This window comes from Cydia amplana, chromosome 4 (genome assembly GCF_948474715.1).
Source record: "Cydia amplana chromosome 4, ilCydAmpl1.1, whole genome shotgun sequence".
Taxonomy (NCBI): Eukaryota; Metazoa; Arthropoda; class Insecta; order Lepidoptera; family Tortricidae; genus Cydia; species Cydia amplana.
Genome location: NC_086072.1, coordinates 14468480 through 14487969, shown reverse-complemented (window position 1 = coordinate 14487969; position 19490 = coordinate 14468480). Strand labels below are relative to the sequence as shown.

The window sequence follows — 19490 nt, the reverse complement described above, 5'->3', positions numbered from 1 at the left end:
ACAGAAGGGATTCAGGAAAAATATTAGTATAAACATGGCATTATATAATTTTTTAGATATAGTAGTGGAAAGTGTGGATAATAAAATACCAATATGTGCTCTTTTTACTGATATGACCAAAGCCTTCGATCATGTAGATCATGAAATACTACTAGGTAAACTTAACAGATATGGTATACGAGGGAATGTATTAGAACTCATACAATCATACCTCACAAAAAGACCGCAATATACTGAAATTACTAAAAGGTGTGTTAAAAGGAAAACAGACGTAGTGTACACATCGGATGCAAGATGTATAAGACATGGTGTGCCTCAGGGAAGCGTGCTTAGCCCCTTGCTCTTTTTAATTTACATAAAAGACCTTCCCAAGGCCATTCCCCATCGTGTGATCTTGTTTGCTGATGATAGCACCTCTATTATAAAATGCAGTAGCCAGTCTAATTATGAAAATGATATAAATAATGTAATAACTGACATAATAATGTGGCTTAGTAATAATAATCTAGTAATTAATTTGACCAAAACGAATATTATGCATTTTTACCAGCGAATTGAACCAAGGGATATTCATATTAATTATAATGGAAATGGAATAGAAACTATAAGAGTGACCAAATTTCTAGGATTATTCATTGACAGCTAACTTACTTGGAAATACCATATAAATGAAGTGTGTAAAAAATTAAGTAAATCAGCATTTGCTCTTCATAAGCTTTCCAAGGTAGTAAATAATGAAGCTTTACTTGTTGCATATCATGGACTTGTTGCATCAGTACTACGATATGGAGTTATTTTTTGGGGCAATGCAGCTGATAGAGACGCAGTTCTTAAAGCCCAAAAAAGATGTGTACGATGTATGTGTGGTCTAAAAATGATGGATAGTGTTATTCCGTATTTTAAATCATTAAATATCCTAACACTACCCTGCCTATATATCTTTGAAATTTCGGTCTTTGTAAAGTGTAATCCAAACCTTTTTGATAAAATTGCTGACACACGAAAGCTCCCTGTATGATCTCAGTATAAAGCATCTAAAACAGCCCTGATGCGCAAGTGTTCTAGGAATGGCACCTCAAATATATAATAAAATTCCGAACACTATAAAAGAATTAAATATTGTACATTTTAAGAAGACTTTAAAATCACTGCTAATCAAGAAATGTTACTACAGTGTACAGCAGTTCTTAAATGATAATGATTTATAGCTCGTTTTCCATCTTTGACAATTTTAGTATTCTTTAAAAATATTATTGTTGACATTCTTAAATATTTATAGTTTTAAATTATTTTTGTGAATTATCTTTCTGTTCTAATTTTGTACTTAATTGATTTGACTAATGAAGCATGAATACCTTGGAATTGTGCATGTTTAATTTAGTTTATATATAATATAGGTAAACAAATTCGTACGCCTAGCGGCAAAACATAGCGTTAGCAATTATGCTTTAACTATAAGACCTATACAATGTACCTATGTTATAACGAATAAATGCATTCTGATTCTGATTCGAGTTGGCGACCTTACAAGGGATACTTTTTTAACAATCACTTTATTTAAGTACCAAATTCATGTTTACAAACAAATATCCACATTAATTTAAGTAATACAATAGATTTGTTAAGTTTATATCAGCTAAACTACTCTTTCTTTCTTCGAAATTCAAAATTTGCATTGAATGAGCATCAGTCACTGTGCCGAATACAGATGGCCTACTGTCACTTCTACCACTGCAACCACGCGTTGCCTCTCTTAGCAAATATTTACCTCTTAACGAGAAACCTGACTTCACCCGCGGCGGCTGTAATAAACTTTTCTATTGTGAGCCGCGGTGTATTTACCTTGCAGGCTAATCGCTGTACTGTCTACTGAATTACGTTGGTTCTAACAATATTTGCCATAAAACCGCATTTGACTTTGCAATATTAAGGGCCACTTTTAATTGAGACGTGTGCCCTGTTTATCAAAAGCTTGTAACTTGTAATACAAGTGGAAGTCCCTTTCTAACAAAAGTTGTCAAAAAGGGACTTCCGCTTGTATTACAAGTTACAAGCTTTTGATAAACAGAGCACTGGTTGAAGTGTTTACTCAATTACCGATTTGGTTTAGTTTCTTTTAATTGCCTGTTAGTACTACTAACTAGTTTTAATAACATTTGGTAATTTGAAAAGAAAAAGTCCATCACAATCCGACAAGTGTCAGATTGACGAGTATATGCATTTATAAGTGACATAAAAGAAATAAAACTTTAAATAAACCTAATACTATACCTTTCACGTTCAGTTACAAACGTTACAATAAATAAGCCAATAAACGTTTGCAATCTGGCGTCACATTCACTTAGCACGACCCCATTTTATTTTTAATCTGCAGACTTGAGCCAGATCCGTGCTCGGTCTACATCTGCTCCAGCTGAAAGTGTCAGAAGGCTTTGATCACAAACTGTTAGCAGTAATGCCAAGGACATTTTAAAAATCTAAGTAACTTTTGAATACATGTACGAGTACACCACATGTACGAGTGTGGTACTTATACCAGCAAGCCAAGCGATTTTCCTATTATTTATGTACGAAAATGTACGCGGAGTAAAATCTTTACGTTCCGTACGTTGTTAATAAATAACAACGGTCTATTTGCGGAGTTTTGAACTTAAATGATATAATGTATTTTATAATCGTTCGTAAGGAGTAAACTCCGGGCGTGCGTCGGAGCTGACACACACACTTTTTCAAGTAATATTATAATTTGCATGTCATTCCTTAAATTTAAACGTACTGAATCTATTTCACTTCTTCGACCTTTGGCCCCTGGCGTTGTGCTAAACCTGCAGCGTAGTTCAAAAGCTTAAACTGGGCGATAACGAGTGCATATTCATTTCATTAAGCTGGAATTCAGTGACTTTTTATGTGTTAAGACTTTATTCGCGAGCGGTAACTCTTGTAATGTTCAAAGACCAGCACTTGAACATTACAAGACAATAGATACTTAATCCATCACAACGTTTCGGTTAGAATGATATTTGTACCAGTAAAGTAGCAGTATAATACATGATTCGTTTACCCACATTATACAAGCTCGGCGTTATAGTAGACTAAATTGAATAAACCGCGTTTTGGAGTAAAGTTTAAGCGAGAGTAAAGTTACAGCGAGTGTTGAACGCTGTTTTATGGAAGAAATATTATCAAATCAGTTTCAAAAGCTCACTAAATTAGTTTAATAATTAGAGGTAACTTCGAATTGAATTCACGTGCAAAATACTTTGAAACAAAATAGGACGGAATAGGATTCTATAAAGGCCGATAAAACAAGAAGTGTCTTAATAAACTAAATTAATTATGTACCGAAACTGTTGAAAGTGGTTTATTACGAGTATATTACTTGTCAACACAATAACGCGATAGTTAAGTATTAAGTACGTTATTTAATGAAATGGCGGACAGTACTGCAATTCAACTTTACAGTTACCTAATGATAAAATTGCCGTACCTATCACTAAAACATTTTAATGTTAAATGTGAATTGAAGTTACTACACTCGAGAGCAATGAAAACGTGTCATTTGTAAATAAATTTAGAATTCCCAATCTCCATTTCGAAATTTGACTAGCGTTCAGGTTGTCGAGTACCTAATGGGCATATTGCCCATGTAACCTGTACGGATATGATGGTCGTTCTTGTCTACGTGACAGCGTGATAAAACGGTGTCCGTCACTTTCTTTCCCACGGTGTTAAACAGTGACAGTTATTTTATCACGTGGATAAAGATGGATAAAGCTATCCATAATAGGCTGGCGGAGGGCTAAAATTGCCAACTAGTAAAAGCATTCGGTTATTTCTGTAAGCTGTTGTTTATGTATAACCAATTGTTTTTTTAACATAAAATTCAAGATTGTAAACATTATGTTCGTACTGTTGGCTTATCGATGCATGTATGTATAAAATAATCATAATTCTATTTAAATCACCTACCCAAGTAACCATAACTTTATAAAATATATTTCTACCAACACACAAACAACCCTAAAAAATGGTTACATCAAATCGCAAAGGAAATGGAACAGAAGAGAAATAGATTTCCTAACTGCATGTCTCTTGGCAGGGGCCAGTGAGCGATGACCTTTAATGGCGGACGTTGACAAAGCAGCCCCGGCTCCCATGAAAACGTTCAAATACATCATCGTTGCTGACAGTACGGTTCCTACAACTATGAATTGCTATATTTTATTTCTGCTACGCTTGCCTAATACTTGATAAATGATTGGAGAAGAACGAAATCCGTAACGATTAAATGACGGTTTGGCCAGATGGTTTTAAGTATGTTTAAATTATTTGGTTTACTTAATATCTGCATTTATATTTGTAGAACCACATCAAACCAAAGCTTAATAAAATCTAAGCTGAAAGTAAATAATAATCTAAAATTAAATCAGCTTAATAGTCTGTAACAGCTGCTGTCACCTTATAAGGACGAATTGAGTATTTTAGAAAATAGCAGTGCACCATTTATAAAAGAATGTGTAAATGCACTAACTTTGAAAGTAAATAAAGTAAATTAAATTTAAAGTAAAGTAAATACTTGCAACATTTAATAAATAAATGGATTTGAATTTTTTAGTTTTTAGAAATCCTCGACTAATGACTTAAACTTCTGCCAAAAAACCGAGTTGTACAACCAAAGATAACAACAAAAATCCAGTATCACAAAACACAATCATTTCTGACTATACCATGCAGTTCAAAGCGCTGTAACTGGCGAGCGTAGAGCGCTAAACGGAACGGTTATCGTTCAATTTTTTTTTAAATTCCGCGTTTTTTTAAAGCTTAGACAAAGGCTAGTTGCGGATGTTATACGTCGAGCCATCGCTCAAAGCGGCAGCGTGTGTTTACTGACAATAGAAATTATTCCCCGCTAAGTATTGTGAGGATGCAAAAATACACGTCGAGCTGTGACGTTGAGTGATGCGTTCCCGCGCGTCTGGCATTGTCTGCCGGCTGAAAGAGATTGCACAATATGAAATACTTCAGTTTGAATCGCGAGTGCCTCATTGAATACGGGAAACGCGACTGAGCCACGCTATTCTCGAACTAAAATATTCATATATCGTTCCCGGCGTAAAGCTAACGCGTTTCAATCCGCATTTCCGCGATATAAAATATTGGTAGACACCGACGGACTGACAACCAACGAAGGTAGGGACAACCTAAAACCAATACGAGTAAATGTGTGGACCAATGGACGGAAATACATAGCAGTAGTCCCATAAGAGTTGCATAAACATATAATCAAATAAACACGCAAACTTAGCATCTTCCCCATCGTCTACTTAGTTGTGGGCAGAATAGACATGATGACATGAAATTACATCAGTGCAATATAAAACGTAGGTATACGATACGATACGGAAGAAAGAAAGAGAGGGAGGCCTTTGCCCAGCAGTGGGACACAACAGGCTAACAAATAATAATAAATAATACGATACGGTACGTCACTTACTTTACTATTTATTGTATTATAGCAACGTAACTGAGTTGATTGCTCCGAATAAGCGAAAACAGTAAAATACTAGAAATTAAAACCAACCAACTATTCTTATTGCCATTGATACCCGTAAATACACCTAAAAACCTACGTGCTATGCTGTAGCTGTAGTCTAAATTGTTCTTTGGCGTATACCAGTACAGCACCGTATCAGTGTGAAAGGCGGATAGAGTCCCGCGCGTGATCCGCTATTATGATAACGAATACACGCCTGCAAACATTGAAATTAAAACGACACAGCACTCTCTTTGACGCAGGTAAAACGAGACCGTACTATTTGCATATACATGTAAGGTAACGTATAATGTGATCCGGAATGAATAAAAAGCGTAGGTACACTATTGTTAGATAACGCCGTTATTTACTAAGTTCACTGTTCTTGAATATACAAAAAAACATACTTACTGGGCAAGACTAATTACAAATCATAGCACAAGTTACATTCCTCGAGCCGAGAAAACCAGTAGCCTAGGCCTCAGGAACCGACATCACCTTTTCCTGCTTTTTTTCGTCAGAAGATTGACTGACAACTATAGTTCGTTTTTTTTAGCATTAGAAATAAGGTAAACAATCTTGATGTGTCTTTTAATTGAAAAACACATTTTAAAAATAAGTTACGGCAAATATGTAACAATTATGAATCTAATACGATAATTTATATTCTTCTGCTTTCATAAGTAATAGTTTTTGATTTTTAAAAAGCGTTTTTTAATTAAAAGACATGTCAAGATCGCTTACTTTCTTGCAAGTTCTTTCTAATGCTAAAAAAACGAACTATAGGTTTTTTCAAATTGTTTTCGATGTCATCTTTCTTCTGTCTTGACAGCAGCGACCTCTATGCTTTGGCGGCACTACTTACAGACGCTACTCAGCTGTTATTAGTTAGGTAACACCCTAGTTTGCTATTGTTTCCCATGATCGTCGAATCATTTGACGTCGAGTCCTTAATACGATAGATGGCATGATTTAGCCGTTCTCCGACATGTATAAAAATTACATTAGGTATATACTATTTTAATGGGCAACAAAATATTGAAATCAACCAAACAGTATTGTTGAATAAACCAAATCTAGTTTCCACGCAAAACTAAGTATTCATAAAAATTGTATAAGCAAACGACTACCTACTTCACTTTAGTAATAGACTTAAATTTTATAAATAGCATTCTTAAAACTACCTACTTCGAGTAGCCTAGTTTCAAGACATAAGGGTGTCAGAGATGGCAACGTTTATTAGTGTCATAAAATTGGAATACGCTCCACTAGAATATTCTCCAGCCAAAATGTTAATGAGGTTTTCGTAGTTTTCACTATTTTCACGTTGTTGTTTGTTATTGTTGAATAAGTATAATTTGACTGTATTATGTTTAGGAAAACTTGAGGAGTAATATTTTTATGTAAAGGCTGAGTTTATTAATCTTACTTTTCTTAGATAATCTCGGTAGGTATATTTTTTTAAATCTCTGAAGTCAATTTTGAGACACTTTTGGGAGCAAGATGACTATATGCAATAAATACGGCCTAGCATTAAATGTTTTACAAATGAAATAAAATAAATAACATTTATTTCGATCACAATTTAAGTCATCTTAATAGCCATCTCCATCTGAACTCCTTCTCGTTTTACGATGCAATTCTTAAAGATACGCCTGTTTAGGAAATAGTTTGCTAGTTCACTTATTTAAAATCTGCGCGCATAACTAACTATACATCTGCCGAAAGCAATTTAAATTACAACGTTCCTTCAGCCCCACATTTGAAGGCTTGCTGTGTAAATACCCACATGCTGTGACCGAGAATCAGCCGAGAATCCACTATCTGTACCAAGTTGGGAGTGGAAATCGCGTCGAAGAGTTTATTACGTTCGCAATATCGCGAACGATTCGATTCCACAGTGCGGTACAAATTGATTTCTTTATAATTTGTCCGTACTGAGGTACAGACGGGTTTTTATGTGAATTGAAATATAGGAGCTACGAGTATAGATGACTGCAATGTCTGGATATCTTAGAAGTCTGTATAAAGTACTATTGGTACCACTGTGACTGTAAGTATGTACTTAAATAAAGATACTTTGTCTTAGATTACTGAAAACAGTGTAACTATATTATTAAGTTCTTGTCATCTTGTCTGTTGGTTTACTTGTTGCAGTAGATACTAATTTAAACATTTACTTCATAGCCAACGATTCCGTCATATATAGTACGTGACTCGAACATACAAAAGCAATAATCTCATTATTTAATGTGAAAATGTATGATACATTATAGATAAAATTGCACGATTTTTGCAATAAATTTGTGGTTACAAAATGATGTCCAATATTTTTGCGGTTCACCGAAAACATTCCATAAATCTCAATAAACGTCGATATTCATACGTCAAAATAGCTTGTAAATCTTTGCCTATCATACACCATAAATCTAGCCATCGAAACGGGACAATTGATGAGGTTGCAGTGGTTTTGACATGACATTGCCATGGCGTCACTCACATAATTAACGTGTTCTCTACACAACGGGCCAGTGTGTAAAGGCCTACGTTTCAACTTAAAACCTATTGGTCGGAAGTGCTAAACAATCAAACAATACATGCCACCAAATGGTTCTGAAGCGCAATATGTGCCTACACAATCGAGAGATAACATGTCAGTGCCCGAACATGACTCGCTAAGTGCCTATTGATAAATAAAGGGGGAGAAAATATGGAATCCTTTGGTAATAAGACAACGTTTACTTCGAAGTATTATTAACACAATGTTCATATTTAATCATGTTTTTCCTTCGTCCTACAACTTTTCTAGGCACCACTTGCACCATCCCACCACTAACCCGGGGTAAACCGGTTGAACCTTTAACACAATGGTAACTCCAGGTTTAACCAGTTAACCCCGGGTTAGTGAATGGTGCAAGCGGCCTTAAATGTTTCTTACTAGGTTTTAGTTTCACCGCTCTGTTTAGCTGGTTTTCTTATTGCTGCAGTGTAAACACTTTTCGCAGTAGAAAGCTCTACGTTTGTATTATTTTATATGATTCCTTTTATGACCATGACTGTACAAAGAATTTATGTACATATTAGGATTCGCTTTACTATATTTGTATTTGAAAAGGTATTTTCCCACGTTTTCCACACGAGGGATTTCAGTTATTATCTTGACGTAATTCTACCTTTCAGACCAATAGGTAATTTTTAACGATAAACAGTTAAGCACGTTTTTTTTTAATAAAACTATGTAGATAGACCATTAAGTATATTATTATACAATAGAGATTCAGACCACATATTCCCCTAAATTATTGATCTCTCTTGTTATACGATATCTAAGTGGCCCATTCTAAGAACTTTCTATTTTACGTAACTATGTACATATAAGCACTCGCTGTAAACAAACACCAACGTCACCGTTAGGGTAACATTCCATTTCTGCGTGCAGCTGCACTACTGGTACTGAACGCGTCGCTGTTACTGTCAATTTCCATAGTAAAATGAACAGTAGTGTGTTAGCTCACCCTGTGGGCCTCGCTCTGGGGATTCGTATACTGCTTAAAAATGTAAAGACGATGTTCTTCTTGACAGGTTTATAATTAATATTCGTTGTACAAAGCGGGTTTCTCATCTTGCGGTAATTCTCTACAAGTTGACAGGCAAAGGCTAAGTGTCACAGATAACATATATCGCTCAAGTATATATTTGGCGGGCTTTCAATAACTGTCATTAGAACTAATATTACAAGCACCTTATGTTGGTTCACTGTATGGCCATATTGTTTTATTAAACCGTTACGTTGATAAGCTTGGAATAATACTATATAATATAAAAGTATCACAGAATATAAAAATGCTTATATTCGGCCAATCCTGGGTACAACGCGTCTCTGCGTTTTAAAGAGTTAAACATAAATAATCCACATTACACATAATGCACCACAGAACAATAGCCAAAAGAATCAATATTACTCAACTTATGAACTGCATCATTACAGGCATTCCTCCAATGCCTGCAACGACTCACTCTTATAAACTACATCAATACATGCCTTCACATGTTATTGACTCACTGTTTCTTACACACTACATCAATGCATGCATTTACATGTCATTGACTCACTGTTACATCAATAACGCTTTCACATGTTATTGACTCACTGTTACATCAATAACGCATTCACATGTTATTGACTCACTGTTACATCAATACACGCTTTCACATGTTATTGACTCACTGTTACATCAATAACGCATTCACATGTTATTGACTCACTGATATTCTCTTAATACATAAATACATGGATTCACATGTCATTGACTCACTGATACTCTCTTAATTCATCAATAAATGGATTCACATATCATTGACTCACTGTTAATCACTTAATACATCATTACATGGACTCACTGTTACTCATTTTATACATGGATTTACATCATTGACTCACTAATGCTCACTTAATACATCAATACATGGATTCACGTCATTGACTCACTTAATACATCAATACATGGATTCAGATGCCATTGGCTCACTGTTAATCACTTAATACATCATTACATCGACTCACTGTTACTCATTTAATACATCAATACATGGCTTCACATATATCATTGACTCATTGTTAATCACTTAATACATCATTACATTGACTCACTGTTACTCACTTAATACATCAATACATGGACTTACATGTCATTGACTCAATACATGGATTTACATGTCAGTGATTCACTGTTACTCATTTACTATATCAATATATGGACTCATGTCAGTTACTCATTTCATACTAAAATACATGGATTCTCATATATCATTGGCTCACTATTACTTGTTACATCAATACATGGATTTACATGTCAGCGATTCACTGTTACTCATTTACTATATCAATATATATCAATATATGGACTCACGTCAGTTACTCACTGTTACTCATTTCATACTAAAAACATGGATTCACATATATCATTGGCTCACTATTACTTGTTACATCAATACATGGACTGACATGTCATTGACTCACTGTTATTCATTTATTACATCATTGCAGCTCTTCATCTGCAATGCCTCACTGTTAATGTATGTACCATATATAGCTCACTCAACTTTAATAATTGCATGTCTTTTATACTGAATCACTCTTTATTGTTTGACATATTGCTATATTATTCTTTATAAATTCGCTCTTATAACTCCTGTGTTACAAATTATTATACAATACCTTTATCTCTTTAAGGTCACAAATTTCTCTGACTCACTTATAGAAAATGATTATCTACATATCTCTTAATAATATCACAAATTTCTCTGTTTCACTCCAACAAGTTGTATTGAATACATCTTTTATGACTCGATTATATTTTTTTTCTGGCTCACTCAATAACATATTATATGTAATAACATGTTATAATAGATATGTACATCTTTCACAAACACATTGTTTATAATATTCATATTACTGTTACTCTTGTAGTAATTCTCATCACAATTTAAACAGAAAGATAAAACAACATCTTTATCATCTTAAATATGCAAAATTTAAGTTTTCCATTTTCTTGTCCCTCTTGTATACCAAATTATTATCACCAATATTAACTTGCTTAGCATTTCAATTTTACAACAGGTATGAATATCACTTTATAATTAATAAACCTCAAATTGATCACAACTTTTCACAAGTATCATCATTATCATGTTTACCCTTTGCTTTCACTCTGAATCACTATGTATGCATACTAGTATACTTCTCTCACACTTAAGTTCTCTTGTACATTGTAACGGCTTGTTAAGTAATAGGAGTATCTTCCTCTCTAAATTCTACATTAGCTAGTACCGAATGTAAGCTTATGTCACTGCGCATCTCTAGGTATGAAGTCATGTTTGATAACTATGTTGCATATGGTAATAATATAACCTGTTACTACTTTAAATGTCAAGCAAAGTTTATATGTATATTCTCAAATCATTCTAAAGTACTAGACAACGGTCAGTGTTTTAATAATGTGTAGCATATACTTTACTTCCATAAGACCCTAACCGGCTCCACGTATAAATTTCAAGCATCAGTTTCTCTCTCATTGTGCTCAGATGCTATCTAAATCTATCAAAATCAACCTGTGCCTTACTAGGCACTCTAGGTGCACTCTAGGTGTGGTTGTACTCTTGTGATATAAATTGACTCAAAATGGTTAGGTATCTATTTTTCCTACCTGTTACCTGAATCAGCTTTATTACTGGATATCTCACACTTATTACCTAACGCCATTTTATCATAATAATAATATTCTAAGAGCTCAAGTTCTCCATAATATTCATAATCATAATAATCATTTATTCGTCGCAATCATTTATTCATTGTCGCAATCATTTATTTATTTTTCATTCCGGCCATGTGAAAATAACTGATGGCTGGCGTTGGTACTTGGTACCATCTATGTGAATGAGATGAATGTTACAACAATCCCTCCACTTATTTTTATGTGTGCACCTAAACCATAGACCTACTTACTCACTTGTCTTTATGGTGTACCAGTAGGTACTAGCAATTCACTTTTATTATTTCTTCTATCACACCTTTACATACTACAACCATGGAATCTTTCCATATTTCACTTTTACTGTTAAAACGGACAATATCAAACCAAATCAAATCAAGTCAAGTACCTACACAAATAGCATATTTACAACCAGTAATTCAGTGTGAAATTCATAGGTAACAATTATGAACCATATTTTCCTTGAAAATTATTCCCATTAACAATCAATATGCTCACGAAAAGCCAAACACATATTATTAATCACTTGATACTATAACAGCTATTGCTGTTAATTCACGACACAAAAACAAATCTCGCAATGTTCTCTTAGTGTAAAGTTTGTTCAAATAGGTTAGTTTTCCTTATACGGATATCACTTTCTCCAACTCTCAGATTGTTAGTAGCTAATCAATCACTCTTCTGACTGCCAAAACAGATGAAAATAACTGTAATTCTCTGACCATTGGCTCCCAATTGATAGATTTAGCGTCTTTTCCAACTGGCGGGCGTCGGTTTTAAAGCAAGCTGGAGCAGCTTATCCCTGCTTCTGAATTGTTAGCTCACCCTGTGGGCCTCGCTCTGGGGATTCGTATACTGCTTAAAAATGTAAAGACGATGTTCTTCTTGACAGGTTTATAATTAATATTCGTTGTACAAAGCTGGTTTCTCATCTTGCGGTAATTCTCTACAAGTTGACAGGCAAAGGCTAAGTGTCACAGATAACATATATCGCTCAAGTATATATTTGGCGGGCTTTCAATAACTGTCATTAGAACTAATATTACAAGCACCTTATGTTGGTTCACTGTATGGCCATATTGTTTTATTAAACCGTTACGTTGATAAGCTTGGAATAATACTATATAATATAAAAGTATCACAGAATATAAAAATGCTTATAAGTGCAGCTGCGGTTGGAAATGGACTGTCACCTTCACGTAACAAATCAGAAACTTCAGGAAACTTTTCAATCGTATCCTTCAAAGCTCCAATACAAGTTCAAAATAATAATTTTAATAATGCAGGTGCAAAGTAATGTACAGAGAGCCTCACGATAACTTTAGAATATAAAATTAATACGACATTGAAAATCAGCACATATTATACCCTGCTATTTAATTAAACAACTCATGCGCTTTGAATCAAAAAGCGTCAGCTTCATTAATATTAATTTACTATAAAACTTCGCGTATATATCTAATTATGCATACTTTTATATATAGAAAAACATTTCAATGGTCCACTAATTAAACCATTAAAAATGTAAACTGACAGAAATGAAAATAGGCACGCACCCATCAGACACGCAAAAAATTATCGTCACAAATTGACATAGCTGTAGGGCCCTTTCATCGCTTGGCGAGAGTGTTTCCTTTTGTGCATGTGTGTAATTTTAATGAGTTTCGCAGCTGCGGACAGCACACAGACGGGGCAGGACAGCAATGTTAATGGGATTCTTAGTAGAATGTGGCTAGATTTAGCGGGTAAAGTACACAAGTGTTTGTGTACCCGCTAAGGTATACACCTTTAAGTCCATGTGTTGATGCCTCTGAAGAGGACTTCCTCGTTATCTTGGCGCTTTTGCAGTTGCATTTGGCTACCGGATCCCAATAATTCGTGCTGAAACTGGTTGTCCAAAGTGATTGCCATTTGACCGTCCAACCCAACGGGGAAACTTAGGACTTATGTGATAAGACACGATATTTTCCTTCGTGAAAGGATAAACTGAAAAAAGTTTTGTATTTCAAACTGAAATTGGAAATTAACACCATTTCTTAGAGAGTGCCTTGTTTAAATATTCTGTCTTCCACGTACCTCGAGATCGAAAGCAATTTTTTATCTTAAAATCACTCTCCGTATATGTAGGTAAGTACAACATCAAGACTTCTTTCATTCTTGCAATTTAGTGTCAAAATTTCTCACAACAATAATAAAAATCATGTATCGTTACGTTTAGGTATGGGTAAGTTAAGTGTATTGCTCTAAATCTGGTGGTGTAGAGTGGGTCTGCCATAGCCCCGGGCTAAGACCGGGGCGGGAGGGCGCGATATTAGCGAAGCTTAGGAGCCGGAAGCCCGCCTGCACTCAAAGAACGCTTAGTGATGGAATGATGCCTGCAAACGCGTTACTATTAGATCTTTCCACGCTTTAAAAACAACGATTTCTGCCAATACAAAAAAAAGTAAGTCTAAATGTCACTTGTGTGTTTGTAACACACAACATTGGGTTGAATACGCAAAACTGTGGCCTTAACATTATTGGAACTTCTTCAAAAATATGTTTTCAGTGCGACAGATTTTATTTTATTATCCTTTTTTAGTTACCGTAAAATGGGGTGAGTAGGGCCCGCGGGGAGAGTTGGGTTATGAATGGGGAGAGAAGGGGGGTGAGATGGGATTTTAAGGCGTACGTAATAACGTACTTATTCCAATTTAAAATGGAGCTATAATAATACTCATAAATAATAAAAAAAATCGATCCAACGATGTTCCAAAATCACCTTTGTATGAAATTCCATCTCACCCCAATTAAGAGGGACTACGGGGTGAGGTAGGAGTTCCTGTTTATCGTCAAAGTTATGAAATGGAACTACCCAAAATAAAATAAAAACTAAAATACAAACGTCCGGAACACTTATATACACCATTCAGTTTGCATATGTAAAAATAAAATGTTATCGAGGTTTTAATATCAGTTTTGCCCCTACTCACCCTATTTTACGGTACTGAACGTTTAGAATTAGAAATGTTTGATAGAAAGTTTTCCTAATCTCCCAAACTAGGTTAGGTTAGTTACCTAACATTTAATATGTGGGTATGTTGTCTGCCTCCATCCCTGATCAGTTGTTTTTCTTTAAGCTGTATGTTTTTACTGAAGTGTGCCCATAAAAAGGATTCTCGGATCTCTATCTATCTATTAAATATGTGGCAATAAAAAAACATTTTCACTACTCTCATTGTCAGTTTAATTCTACTATAAGTATTTTAATAGTATGACGAACAATAGCTCATATTTTATTTACCTACTTTATTTTCAACGCTTTTCCTCGAAACTGTCCCAGCAGCACCTCCCTAACACCGCTATTAATTTCGTCAGCCATAAGCGCGGCGGCTGTTATTAGCCGACCCTTTAATGCGTAATAATTTACTGCAGTGAGCATTAAACAAAACAGAATTAAAACTTTACTAATACACATAAAGGGAATGCGAGTGTTAAGGCTCCGCCATGCAGGGCGGGTTATTAAAATTTGGCTTAACTAATTGATATATATGGAAAGAGGGATATTTCAGTTTAGCCGGCTATAATTACCATAGGTACTGCTGAAATAAAACGTAGGCATATATCGTGGTTCTTGATTTCGAGACCCACCAGCTATCTGTAATTCAGTTAAAATACGCAATATATTTAGAAGGTATGGCAGAGATTTTTATCAGTGCTCATAATAGACGGTACACAATGTTATCAAACATCTAGCCCGATCACAAATTACACAATTAGGTAACAGTTGCCTAATATTAGTACCTAATCCCTTTACTCTGCAATAATGTAGCTACGATTTAAACCTACTCAACTCAATAAAGCTCGATGGTTACTTCTTGATTTCTTGATTTAGGTACCTAAACATGATCAGAGCGCGTCACCAGCTCCCACATCAAAACTGCCTATTTGTGACTATTATATTCAATGGAGCGTTCGTTAATTTGCTGGAGTAGCACTTTAGAAGACGGCTTAATTTCCTTTTTCAAATAAAGCTGTTTGCATTGAAAAAATAATGTGATTTTACTTGAGACAATTTGGGTGTTTTCAAACAATTTGGAAGATAAGTGAATAAAAAGACCACTGTAAATAATTTACGAAAGGCGTGGAAATAGTTAAACTAGGTAGGTACGCTTTAAATACGGAGACTTAATGGATAATATTTTGCAACGTATTATCCTCAAAAGACAATATAGATAAGAAATATGTATCTTAAAGTCCAAGATCCCGCTACACGGCGCATTCAATTCTGCGTCCATTCAACTGAATGCCAAAGTAGTCTGCTTTAAAATGCCGAGATAGGGAGTAAAAGAATATAAAGGCAAGTGAATTGGCTCAGTAGATGGAGGGGGCGGTCAATCGAAGCATTGAGACGAGTCATTACGGGCTCACACAGCCGGTATCACGCGGACGAGCGCCAAAGAAAACTGCTTAGTTTTGGAACATTTTGTGAGGTGTACTTTTAAACTATTTCCAACTTCTGGAAAAGATTTGTTGGAGTATTAAAATGAACGTTTCATTGGTCAATCGAGCAAAATAACAGATTTTTTTTTTCTTAGATGAAATAAATGGCCTCTTTTATATTTTTCTTTAAATTGGTAATGATAAAGAAACGTAACCATTCAGAACTCACAATGGAATGCTAATAATTCTAATTAGTCTTCAACAAGATGATAGACTATACGTATAAGTAGTGAAAGCAAAAATCATTAAATTATTCTAGATTCTTATTATAATAAATCATAAATGATTTTTTTCTACTCCCGTACTTTTATTTGTCATTTAAAGGGTCGTGCACACACCTTTAAAACCCTACCTTATAGTTGTCAAGACAAGTCTTTAGTCTATTCCCCAAAAAAGAATTTGTGCATACACGCAGTATCTTTTTGGCGATTTTACGATACTTCGTGTAATGACCACTTAAAAAATATTAAATGAAATACAGTTGAGGAAAAAAGAGGAAGAGGAAGACCCAGAATATCATACATGACACAGATAAAAGAATGGTGCTGTAGCCACTCGTATCAGGAAGTAAAAACGAAAGCCCAGAATAGGCTGGAATGGAAAATGCTGCAGCGACAGAGGGCCAGGCCCTCTTAATATTAATTGATTGACCCTCCATTTTTGCTAGTTCTTGAATTAAAAATATTTGTTTAATTTTCAATTTTATTTCAAAGTAAGTGCTTGGTCGTAGAAAAAGTATTGTATGCAACGTTGTTTAACTGAGTCAAAAAATACTCGTGGCGTCTTTATTAACAATTTTCGGCTTCGCCTCAAATTGTTACTCACGCTACTCACCTTTTTTGACCTCTCTTAAACAACAGTTGCATAAAATACTATTATCTATCGTATATTAAAATGATATTTATTTTATATCATAAAAGAAAAGCAAGGCAGAAGCTTTTATTTTGAGCTTAGTTCATAGATTTTACAGAACAAAGCAAAGCTACAGTATGATAATAAAACACTTTAGTCCATGGTGGATTTCACAAAGTCGTTAAAGCCAGGATAAGTCAAATAGCTAGTTGAATCGGAACGGTAGTAGTTTAAAGTTTTTGTGAAGCGGCACAATATTCGACCACTGTATCGCTTCCGTACGCTCTAGTGACACTTTTAATGACTTAGGTATCTTTGGTTATGAGATAAAGTTTTGGGAGCTCTTTCTGGAAGCCCTATCTTCTTGCCGTTTCAGTTTAGACACTAAGAGACAGTTTTGTGAAGTTCTGTAATAAACCCTATTTTAACATGGTTTACATATTTATAAAAATAAAACACTAATAATAAGTATTTGAATCCGCCACATTAGTATTTAGTCAGTCGGTCAATCTGATTGTCCCTTCTTTCACTTGCCCACTTTTGGGCACAAGGCCTCCTCTGATGCACGAGAGGGATTGGGCTGTAGTACACACGCTAGCCTGCGGGTTGGAGACTTCACATTCATCTTTAGCGAAATTGACAATTTTAATGCAGGTCGATTATTTTTTAGACAGGCGAAACGTCACATGTCTACAAGATAGTTTATAAATTATAAATTAATCGCCATCATTTTAAAAGATTTTATTTACTTTACAACAACAGTCGTGTGTTAATTAGGGTGAATATTACAATTGTTACAATTAGGTATTTCAATAATATTTTAATTAGGTACAATTAGGTGCCCATGAAATTTTGCAGCTCGCTGTACAATGAATCAAACTTGAATTATAATTAAAACCAACAGAAGCACATTACCCCTACATTTAATCCGAAACGCGTGCCGCTAGCAAAAATCTCTAAAATCCAATCAAAACGCTTGGCTCTACAATGCCACCCCTTCATTGCATATATGATGAAATAACAGACTGTAGCAAAACATACACATTCGAAACAATCTATACATTTCCATCATGGGTTTACAAATACGTGGTGTTATTGTATGAAATTGGCTGAGACCGGACACAGGAAGGGATTGTCGGTACACACCAGACAGATTAATTTTGTCGTTGGTTTTGATTGGACGTATAAAACCATGAATTTAAATGTAGCCAAATGGACGTTTTCACTTTACATTTGTTTGGCCTTGTTCTGACTGAGCATTAGAATATGTTTATTGGAATTTCCGACATGCTTTTATTTGATGAACGTTATGGACCGAGTTGGAATGATTTCGCTTTGCGTATAAAAGATCTTATCGAGTTGTTCTTTCTATGTAAAAATGCAGGGAGTAGTGGTATGTATGTACAGTCAGCATCAATAGTAGCTAACATTTGATAATAACTTAACAAAAAGAGATATGTCTCTATATGTGCGCTGGAACTCGCCAGCAATATGCTGAGGTGAGACCATTTCATGGCACCTTATCCTTTTATGTTTCTCTGTTATGTATAATTAACTATTTTGTGTTTGTGCTCATGAATAAAATTAGTTCTATTTTATTCTATATGTAGAACAAATAGAGGCTGAGACAGGTACTTTTAAACACAAACTGTAGAAATATAAGAGATATAATTAGAGATATAAACTGTAGAAATAAATCTCTTATATCTCTTATTCCATGCAGATACTTTCGGCGCGTTGTTTCATCCGCTACTATCGATGCTGGTTCGCAAAGTAAAAATTCTGTGCGAGATACGAGTATTTCACTACAATAGCAAATTGCTGGCATTGTATTAAGATAAACAGACTCGTAAGCTCGTCTAAGATTAATACTCAACCAATATTACCTATTTCCCTTACGTCGGCAACAACGGCAATTGTTTAAAGGGGCCCACTGATTACCAGTCCGCCGGACGATATCGGCCTGTCAGTTAGAACAAAAATTTGACAGTTCCGAACACCTGACATGCCGATAATAAAGAGTACTATATACAGTATGGACGCTCCCTGCCTCCCGTTGAAAGTGCCGCCCACCCGCTGAGACCCGCTCTCACAGTTACCCTACAATGCCTTATCTCACTCACACAAGCATGCATGTACAGTCACCAGCATAAATAAATGACTATGGGCAGCCGTGCAAAAATATCTGATGCTCCATTGGAGGCATAAGTATATGACGACACTACCTCGGTAAAAATATGTTATCCTTTGTGACCAGCAAAAATATCGTTAGTCCGTATCCGCATAAATATCGGATCGGGTCGCTTAAAAATATTTGATTACTCATAAAATTCAAAATTATGTGATTACTC

General features: G+C 35.0%; 1 protein-coding gene across 1 annotated transcript in view; it reads left to right on the top strand.

Moving 5' to 3' along the window:
- Positions 1–4823: 4823 nt before the first annotated feature.
- The window catches only part of LOC134647283 (queuine tRNA-ribosyltransferase accessory subunit 2), a 133224-nt gene continuing 118557 nt past the window's right edge, over positions 4824–19490 (top strand). The window contains exon 1 of the mRNA XM_063501568.1: positions 4824–5190. The gene's annotated coding sequence lies outside the window, so the exon portion shown is untranslated. The remainder of the gene's footprint in view (positions 5191–19490) is intronic.